The sequence below is a fragment of the Leptonychotes weddellii genome, unplaced genomic scaffold, assembly GCF_054177405.1.
Source record: "Leptonychotes weddellii isolate Sample4059 unplaced genomic scaffold, ASM5417740v2 HiC_scaffold_4488, whole genome shotgun sequence".
Lineage (NCBI taxonomy): Eukaryota > Metazoa > Chordata > Mammalia > Carnivora > Phocidae > Leptonychotes > Leptonychotes weddellii.
In genome coordinates, this window is record NW_028011737.1 from 1 (window position 1) to 10,897 (window position 10,897).

At 39.2% G+C, this 10,897-nt stretch overlaps 1 long non-coding RNA gene across 1 annotated transcript; it reads right to left on the reverse strand.

Moving 5' to 3' along the window:
• Positions 1-673: 673 nt before the first annotated feature.
• On the reverse strand, positions 674-7,401 carry LOC145719447 (uncharacterized). The gene is made up of 3 exons (XR_014142383.1): positions 7,056-7,401; positions 1,537-1,601; positions 674-1,133 (listed from the first exon to the last, which is right to left on the reverse strand). It is a non-coding gene; the product is annotated as an uncharacterized LOC145719447 (long non-coding RNA).
• Between the last annotated feature and the right edge of the window lie 3,496 nt (positions 7,402-10,897).

A 10,897-nucleotide genomic window follows, 5' to 3' on the forward strand; every position in this document is an offset into this window, starting at 1 on the left:
TGGTTTTTTTGATGGCTGCATAATATTCCGTTGTATATATATACCACATCTTCTTTATCCATTCATCTGTTGAATGGACACCTTGGCTCTTTCCAATGTCCACTATAGTCATTTTTGAAAAGAGCCACCTCTTTCAACTCCCAATTCCCAGCAATCATTCTGTTTTCTTAATTCTTCTCTCATATCGGTTCCTTTCCTTTCATCTCCTATACCCTGAGCCGAGCCATGCCACCACCTGTCAGTAGATTTCCTTTTCTGTGTTTTTGCCCCTTTCAGTTATTTTACATGGTACCCAACTGGCCTTCCTAAAACTGCCTGGATTAGATCACTCTCCTGTTGAAAGATTTTCAGTGAGACTTTATTTCATAGTGGAAAATGTTTAAACTTCTTCACATATTTACCACATCCAAGCACTCCTTTATTTTTTGTTTCTTTATCCTTCATTATGCAAAACTCTATGCCAGTTGGACTTTTCATTCACAGTCCCTCGAATATGTCACATGCATTGGGCATTCCCTGTTAGTTTATTGCCCCCTGTACTGTTCTTGTTGTCCTCCTTCATTCCATGCCATGCCCCCAACACACACACACACACACACACACACACACAGCCCCTTTTAGCTTCAATGCTTTTTGCTAATATTTTCAAGTGCCTGGACTTTGTAATTAAAAAATAAATGAGAGTAAACTAACTCTTTTTAGATGTAGGTGTTGCCACTAATTGGTTCTAGTGTAGCCTTGCGCTTGTTCTCTAATACTTCTCAGCCTCAGTTTCCACACTAGTACAATGGGAATAATTCCTTCCAGCATGTTGCTCTTTCTTAATTCATTTTTCTTTCTCTACCATCTTTTCTCCCCAGTGAAGCCTTTCATGACCTCCCCACCAAAGATTTCTTTCTCTTCTGAAACCATAGCCCCAATTTCTGTTATCCCACCTTTGGAAAATCATCCTTTGCTTCTTTAAGGTGCTTCCTGGATTTGTATTCCTTGTGTCCTGGAGGAACGCGTTGTATCCTCTACGGGGCTGTAAATGCTTTGGTGACGGTGCTTCATTTTTGAGTAGTCATAGTACTCCGTGCTCTTTTTTACACATTCTCTCACTTATTCTCCCATCAGGGAGGTGGATGTAATCTCTGTTTTGTAGGAAGGAAAAGAGAGAGCTAGGAGTTTTCAGGAAGTTGCCTCAGCTCACTCAGAGCAAGTGGCAAAAGTAGGACTTGAATCCAAGTCCTATGAAGCTAACCGCACGGCTGTTGCCTCCCTCCCAGAGCTGTAATCTTAAGGACAAGAACTTATTTTTTGATTGCTTACATTTCAGTATTTAAATTCGTATTTAAATACATTTCAGTATTTAAATTTTTGATTGCTTACAATTCAGTACTTCCAGGTTAAGGTCCTGTGACTGACTAAAATTGAGAAAACACTACTAATATTTGTGAAGGAGTAAATAAATGAATACTGTAGACTATATTAATACTGTAAAATAATCCTGGGAGCTTGAGGGCCAATTCTCTATATATTTGGGGGGTGAGTTACCTTGTGCCTGGCCTCTCCACCATTTATACTATTTCTCCAAGGATTAGCAGCACAATGTCTTTATTCTAAAACACAGAATCATGAGGTTAAAGGAAGCATTCAGTGCCATCAGCTGAGAAGAAACAATTCACATTGCAGGTTCTCTAAAGTGGCTTTGTGTGGCTCTGAGCACTGTGAACCCCGCCATTGTATTCATAGCTTTGTAGCCTTTGGCTAAGATCAAGTAGAGTGTTTGTTCTTGAGGCTTTTAAAAACCGATGTTTTCTCCATCCAAGGACAACATATTTAGACTGCATGTGCATTAAAAATATTAAGCTCCTTTGACAGAAAATTTTTAAACAAGAGATTTATTTGAATTCTCTTGGATGCCATTCTTCTATCGACATTGTTCCTATAAAATGCCACAGTAGATTTTTCTGTGATGCTGGACGTACTATAGTGACTCAGCCTGCATCCCAAGAAGTAGTCCTTAGATGGGAATAAGGAACATTTTCTTTCTCACAAGGAGTTAGTGACATTGCCCTTTGGCCTCCTTGTCCCTACCACACGCACACATTGTGGCAGGGGTGGGGGTTAACGTGGAGGGTAGCTCAGAAGGATTGATGTAAAACACAATAAAAGTAAAACTATCAGAGAAAGAAACACATTGTACCTGCCTGGGTTGAACCTGGAGAGTGGTAGTCGACAGAAATTTTTCATGATATATAATAAATTTTCAACTATTTGACATTCATATTAGGGTAATTAAAGGAAAGATAAAGGAGGATGATAAGAGTATGGAAGAAGAGGAAACAGAATCAAGGCAGAGGGTGGAATGAAAAACCAGGACAAAGAGAGGAAGAGGAAAGAGAAAGAAAACGAAAAGTAACGTCAGCGGCTCCTGGGTTCTGAGGTGAGATAGCTGGTCGTAGGTCAGCAGCTTTAGTCACACATCCTGTTATTCACTTTGGGCATCAGAGTGCATTTTCACTACCCTTTGAAATTTCCACACACTCTACAATGATTTGGGAGCACTCTTTCTTTACTGGGAAATTGCTTATCTGCTCTTATTTTCAATCTTGGAGGGCTGTTTTTTTTAAGGTTTTCTTTTCATACAGTCTCGAATGTTGGGAAATGGGTAAAATAATGCATTCTGCCTTGACTCTTCCATTTTAATCTTAATTCAGGGCCACTTTAACAGTTCCAAAATGCAGTGGAGTGGCTTCTTTCTATAATAATTGAAATATAATATTTTAAAATATTCTTTAGCATTATTATCATTCTTTTGCTGTGTTTAATCATTTGAAGGCAGACAAGCTTTGATTGACCACAGCTGTATTTTAATCCAAGCACCACATTTGACTGAACCACCATTGCCTTTGAACCCCTGTGTCCTCATCTGGAGCACAGAGATCCCATGCCTGCCCACTTCTCATGAGGGTGCCGTGACGCCCCATGTGCCCACATCCCAGGTCTGGCATAAAGTAGACAGAAAGGATGAGTCAGTTCCTCCCTCCCGGAACCCCCAGTGGTACTCTCACCGAGTGAACAAAAAATACAAAAAGAACTCTTCCTGCCTTTTAATTTCCATTGATCACACTGAATGGAATAATCACATTAGCTCACAAGGCACAGGATTGTTTTCAGGGTTGCAGTTCTGTGTACTCTGAGCTCAGAGCAACATCACTTCAGCGTTAGGTAACATTTTACCTGGATCTCATTCTGCTCCTAGAAGAATGCTGGCCCCAAACTCCTGTTTTGCAGAATCCTGAATGACCAGGTAAAGGGGCAGACTCTAAATATGAAGACCTCTTGGGATCCAAAACAATCATGGAACCAAATCAAGGATTTCCATTTTAAAATGTCACTTATATCCATTTTGGGTATATTTTTTACTCCCTAGAGGAGATTTACACCTGTATAAAGTTTAAAATACAATGACCAATTAAATATACAGTGTGGCTTTAAAGGAGCCCCTAAATTACAATAATTCCAAGTAATACTGTTTTCAGGAGACAAAACCAAGAGAACCTTGACTCTTTAGCACTGGAAGGAACATGGATGTCATTAAGCCTAATCACTTACCAGCACAGAGACTGCCTTGATCAGGCATCAGATAGCTTTTTCCTGGGAACATAGAATGACCTAATACATATTGCCTTTCAAGGAAGCCTGATGTGTCATGAGATGGCTCCAGTCATTTAGAAACGAGTCTTTATAAGGAGCTGTTTGTCTGCCTCTTTGTGCTGCCCACCTCTGGCTCTTAATTCTGAGTAAGAGATTTCTGCTAATTTTTCTTCCTTGAAATGACCTTCACTATTTGGAACAACTGGCATGCCCACTCTTAGTGTTCTTCTTTAGGTTCAGCTTCCCCGTTTTGGAACCTTTCTCTCATGCAATCCTTCTAGACTCCTCAACATCCCTGCTCCTATTAGAACTGTGGCTATCTGCGTCAGGCAACCCCTCACCAAGCTCAGAGAACAGTGAACTCACTGTCTCCTGTGAGACAGTATTTTTACTGTTGAGGTCAGAGAGGTCTAAAATTACAGTGGGTTTATTTTGGATTTTGTTTTGTTGCTTTTCCCCTTTATTTTCTTTTTACAAAACCTACATCACTACTTACTACAAACTTATGATAAATGAGCATTATAAATCTTCTATTCCCATATAATTTTTTAAAGATTTTATTTTTAAGTAATTTTTACATCCAACATGGGGCTCAAACTCACAACCCGGAGCTCAAGAGTCACACACTCTACTGACTGAGCTAGCCAGGCACCCCAGATTTTTAAGAAGAATCTTTACCTTAAATGTTACCAGACCTTACCAGCCTGTGACAACAAATGAGGTTATGTTAACTTTAATAATTTAAATTTCATTAGCTTTTGCCCATGTTTGCTGAGGTGCTTTTCCTATACAATCCAACTAATTATTTCTGGGAGTACCCAAGGGTGTTTCAAAAGTTCCTCTATAGGAACCCCTGCTACCTAGGGAGTCAGGCAGACCCCACAAGGCCGTGCTTCTACTTTGCAGCTGCCCCACTGACATTTAACTTTCTCCCTCTGTTCCTAATATTGTACAAAATTATGTGCAACATCTCCTTTTTAAAAAGGATTTTATTTTTATGTCATCTCTCCACCCAGCGAGGGGCTCGAACTCAAAACCCTGAGATCAAGAGTCTAGTGCTCCACCGACCAAGCCAGCCAGGTACCACTATCATCCGCACCTCCCCCGACACTGTTGTGTTTTGTTTTTTTTTTTTCCCAACATCTCTTTCCTTACAGCTCTCTGCTGTACCTACAACCCGAAGATTCATCTCTGGAAATGAATTCAAGTAACAGCCACCATGTTCGTTTCAGAATGGTTCTCCCACTTAATAGCTGAGGCTTTGTTACTGGGCTGAGTTTCTGGTGCCCAACTTCTGCTCCTGTAGCAAGAGCTCTCTATGAAGAAGCCTCTAACCCTGTTGCAAATAGTCTTTGATTAGATCTTTTCAAACCTTTTTCCTCTTGAAAAAAACATTGTACCAGGAACATTTTTGCCAAATCATTAAACATTCTTCCAAGTCATCGTTTTTAACTCCTCCATAATAACCATGTTATGAATGTACCCTGCTAGAACTTATTTGCCCATTTTTCTATTGTTGAGGTTATTGGGTTTTATATATACCTTATTATTTTAAGCAAGTATTGTGCTCTGCCTTGCTCCTATTATGCTCTTATTTTCAGTCCATTTTTAGCATTGATGGATAATTTCTTACCTGAATTGTGGCATTCAGTGTGTTAGTATCATTCATAGCTTTTGGCTTTAGATATGCATCTTTAAGAAGAACGTCTAACTTTTTAACCATCACACCAAATTTTAGCTGCTTATAGACCCAGCTTTTATATTTCAGGCTGTGGAGCTTCCATCCCGTGTTGTAAAGCCTCTTGATAAAAGAGAGATACTATATGCCAGAGTGAATCTCACGTTGTAATTTCACTTGTAATTTCAAATGTCACTGACTATTAATGTCAGTTACTAACGGATGTATTTCCTAGTAATCACTTCAAAACCTCTTCATTAAATATAAATTATAGAAAATGAGTTGTAGACTTAAAAGAACCTTTGGGTATGGTCTAGTTCAATGACCTAATTTCAACCATGCATCCACTTATCTCTTTCTTCCACAAGCCATTTATCATCCTCCGTCTATATCCTAGGGACAGTATAAAAAGGTAAGCTGCATGGCGGGCTGGCTTAGTGAGTAGAGCATGTATCTCTTGATCTCAGGGTTGTGAGTTCAAGCCCCACGTTGGGCACAGAGCCTACTGGAAAAAAATTTAAAAAGGTAAGAACCAGACATTGTCCTTGTAATATGGATGATAAAGGAATGAATAGAAGGGATAACAAGTGTGATTCTTACTCTCTGGTAGGAGAAGGAAGGATTTCCAAAGAAGTAACATTTAAGACATACCCTTAAAAAGAACAAAGAATTTAGCAAGGGATTATGTGGGTGGGGTAACAGACCAGGAAAGCCATGGCATGTTGGGTAAATTTTTGTAGCTACAGCCTTAGAATACACAGTACTCTCCCTGGTACCCTCAGATGAAGTAGCAAAGATGTGAGTCTGGTAGTAAAAGCCTTTAAAGACCATGTGCATGATATCTACCATGAAACAGAAAAAAAAAAATCAAGGTTATTCAAGTAGGGGAATGAGATGTTTCAGAAAGACATTTTTGATAACACCCTGGAGGATGGATTATGGGCTGGAGGCAAGAGATAAGGCTTTTCTGTGTCAGTGTGACAGGCTATTTTATTAATAAAACACACAACTTCTACTCAGATATATGTAAGATATAACAGATTCCTCTCAACTTGTCCAAGGTTTTTGGAAAAATGGTACCCTTTTTATTATTGATTTTGTTTATTTACCTGTAGTAGACCTGTAGTAGACTGGTCCTCTATTTCCCTTGAAGAAATCTTTAAATAGGTAGGAAATAGAAAAAGTTGAAAAGGGGTATCAGGAACCTCCTTCACCTAGGTTTTATCTGTCTTTTAGAAGGTAACTGATCGAAAGCTATGAAAGTCAACATCTCACCAATGCCGTATTTTATTTGGTTGGATGATGTGTCAAGAGAATGCCTCAGGCCTCCTTTGTCCATTAACAGGCCAGTTGTGAGTCACAGTCTGGACATGAGGAAATGTTCATTTACTTTTTCAGAGTCATGGCAATGAGACTTTTTTATGCCCAGAGTACTATCCTGGCCTAAAGTGCCTATTGAGAAGGTTATTTTCAGCCACAGGCAGGGAGCAGAATGTCAAAATATAATTCTAAGAGCTTCGTCGTCATTCGGATAGCCTGAGGAAGCTGAGGTTTTGCAGCTGCCTGAAACCCACATGCTACATATGATGTGGATCAGCACTGTTAATTAGCTGCTTCAGGATTCTTAATGCCCTATGGCTTTGGAAATACTTGTTAACCCACAGAGGGAGAAGAGCTGTAAGCAAATTGGATCGCAGCCTGAATTTATTATAATTCAATTCAATAACCACCTTACCTTTCCAAATCCTGGTTCGGGATCTGTTGAAAATTACAATTGATTTAAGCTGTTCTCAGTTACCTATCTTGAGAGAAGGAGATTGTGGTTCAAGATTTCTTGAAGCCCCAGAAATGTGAAGAACTGCGAAAGAGAATTGGTTGATGGTGCTTTCCACATGTACACTTTTCCAGAGGCTAGAAAGCAGATGCCAGGGTGGGGGAAAGGGAGGCCACATGATGTGGAAAGGTACATGTAGAGTGCCCAGGAGTCTGCATTTCTGATCTCCTGCCAAAAGAAACAGTGCGGCTCCCACTGCTATCCTCCCACTGTTGTTACTGCTCAGAGCTCGCACTCAACAAACCCATAACTCTTCTTAATGTAATTCTCATGACATAACCTGACCAACCACATGAAACCTAATCAAGAAAACAATGGTTGTCATTGGCAACAAACACAGGAGTTGCATCACACCACATTCTTTACTTGACAGAGCAGAATGTTAGAGTAGAAACTGCAAAAATGGGGCAATACCCTTTATTAAGTAAATGATAACAATAAAAAAAAAAGCTTTATCAGAAAGTCCATATTAAATTTAAAAAAGAAAATACATGGGGATGCCTGGGTGGCTCAGTCAGTTAAGCATCTGCCTTTGGCTCAGGTCATGATTTCCAGGTTCTGGGATCAAGTCCAGCATCTGGCTCCCCGCTCAGTGGGGAGCCTGCTTCTCCCTCTCCCTTTGTGTGCTTCTCCCCCTGCTTGTGCTCATGATCTCTCTCTCTCTGTCAAATAAATAAATAAAATCTTTAAAAAAATAAAAACACCTGTACAAGCTAGTTGTGTTGACACCTTTCCTATAATTGCTATTGCAAACTATTTTGTCTAAAGCTGGTTCTTAGAACAGCCACCTGTCTGCTTACTGAACATGGAAAATAGCAGCACTTTCCTCATCCTCATCCTCATAAAAAACACCAAGAAAGTGAAAGGGCATTTCAGTAGCTCACCATCCTTGGCCAAAACATAGTGAGTCAGACTAGGGGACTAGGAGAGGTCAGTGATCCTGTCCATTTGCACATCATCCAAACCTGGCACTTAGCAGGTACTCAATAAATACTGGCTGAGCGAATGAGTGAGTGAATCAGTGAATGAAGTGCTAATCCTTAGGAACACTTTCCTAGTAGGAGACATTTGCTGTATTCACAAATGAAAATGAAATATACTCGAATTGTGGGATTATAAGCCATCTTTCCATCTCCTGAACCAGAGGTTCCAAATGGACTTCCGACTGTGCTTATGAAGGGAGAGAATGGGGTTTAAGTACAAACTCATATATTTGTACATGGTATTGTGAACTGTAAATATCATGCCAGTGTTTGAGACCAGAATGTCTTTGTAGTCAAAGAAGTTTTCCCAAATGGTGTGTCTATTTTAAAGTAGGTTTAGTTTAAGACATTAATTTTGTAGTAGAAAAATGGAATTTGTGTAGTTTTAAATTTTCAGTGACTGAGATTGTAAAATATTTGTTTTCTGAAATAGGGTCCTCCCACATATTGCTTAATCCTCATGTTAATAATAACCCAAATATGTTATAAAGTATTAACACTGAAACTAATTAGCAAAATAAATAAAAAAGGTGACACCTGGTGTACTACTCTACAGATTTTAAAAATGCGTGTTTCAACCTGTCCTGTGCCATGCCCTTCATTATATCCCTCTGTTAAGGCCTGTAAGATTTTACTTTCTACTTTTTACTCTTTTCTTTTAGTCAGAAAGAACTGAGAGGATCTAGAACCTCCTCTGCACATTTAGAATATCATTTGTACTTGACTTTGATCTTTGGTTCTGAATCTAAGACTTTGATTTACAAGTATAAATGTTTTTTAAAAAAGCACAATTCATTTTTAAAATTTAATTTTTTTTTTTTTAATTTTGGAAATTGCTTCTGGAAATCATGGAAATGTACTTCCTTCTTCTGGAGAGGTGTGGGCTCTGGGAGGGAAACCCTCTCTCCACTGATTTGCTGTCACTTACCTCTGAGGTAAATTAATTCTGCTTCAATCCTAGGTTAACACTTTTGTGAGCTCTGACATGTTGCTTCGCACTTTTTGATATGTAACACACAATGTCAAGAAAAAGTTTTTAAATGGCTTGCAGGCCGATTAAATGTGGCCACATATCAAATTATATTTTGTAAATACACATGTATGAATTGCATCCTGCTCCAATTTAGTAGAGACTGATATCTTCCCTTTCATATAAAATGAATTTTTATGCTAGAACATGACAATGAATTGAGAATTGGCATAGGAGCCTGACTGAGGAATACTTAAGACAGAAAAGACAGAAGAGCTAAGATTATGTAGCCCAGGGAAGAAAAGGATGATCTAACCTATCTTTGATTAATAGGTAGTGCTTCATCACAGAGGTAGAAAGCAGATGTGTACTTGTACTCAGGGCTGTGTAGAATGAATGACCTTGATTTATAGATGAAGATGCTGTTTTATATCGGTATTTCTCAACCTGGGGTTCCTCTTAAACTTGGCTGTGCATTGATGCTGGGTCCCACACTCAGAGATCCTCATTTATTTGGTTTGGAACATGGCCTGGACACTGACTGAAATTTATAAAACTCCCAGGTGCAGTTAAGGTTGAGAGCCACCATTCTGTAGATTGAGATATAACCAAAGTTAGTTCCCCTCTGGTGTCTGAGTTTCTCCTCATTGTTGTTTATCCAATGGGCATTGGTTTGGGCATTGTTTCTAGCAGCTCCTGGTTAATATGAATTCTATTACTTTCGATGGAGTAGTGCATTAACACATTTGTACTGTCACCCAGGTGTTAAGATAGTTTGGAGAGGACCGTGAAACAAGGTAAATTTGGGGAAAGAAGAAAAGTAAGAATAGGGAAATCCCAAAGTATTAGAAGACTTGCCTGGGGTGAAGGGAGTCAGTATAAACCAGTGGAACAAAAAGGAGATGCTGGGTCATCACCTTAATTCGGTAACTTGGATTTAAATTTCATTGTCTTCTGTCCCTGGTTTTTATTACTGCCTGTCATTGTTGCAAAATTCTCAACGATTATTAGAATAAAATTGTTTATAATTCACCAATTCTTTTTTTTTTTTTAAAGATTTTATTTATTTATTTGAGAGAGTGAGAGAGAGCATGAGAGGGGAGAGGGTCAGAGGGAGAAACAGACTCCCCACTGAGCAGGGAGCCCGATGTGGGACTCGATCCTGGGACTCCAGGATCACGACCTGAGCTGAAGGCAGTTGCTTAACCAACTGAGCCACCCAGGCGCCCTATAATTCACCAATGCTTAAATGAATGCACAGATTGTAGCACTTTGGTGGAAAGGATGCTACATGGATTATGCATTCAACATGTAATGGTGAGGCAAAAGGGACAAAGTACTGGGTCTTTAAATTCCTTTACAATCTCAAGAAAATATGATTCTCTATTTACAGGTACTCCCACTGTAGGTGGGGTGGTTGGTAACCACTAGAGTAGGTCATTTATATGCTTGTAAAATACTGAAACATGCCACAAATTAATGATGAACCTTCTTTGAAAAGTTTTCCCATGTGACATAAGCAGTATGTGGCTTGAGTCCAGGGGCTCATGATAATCTTTAGATGTCCATATCCCCCTTCAGGCCATATTTAACCACATAAAATACTGGGTTTGACAAGTTGTCTCTGAAAAAGTGGGACCTATGCTTAAGAATGATTTTCGCAATATATATTGGATAAAGGCCTCATATCTAGAAACTATAAAGAACTTCTACAAATCAACGGAACAATTCGATTTTAGAAAATCACAAAAAAAAAACAGGCATTTCAAGGTAAAGGGTATCCAAATGGC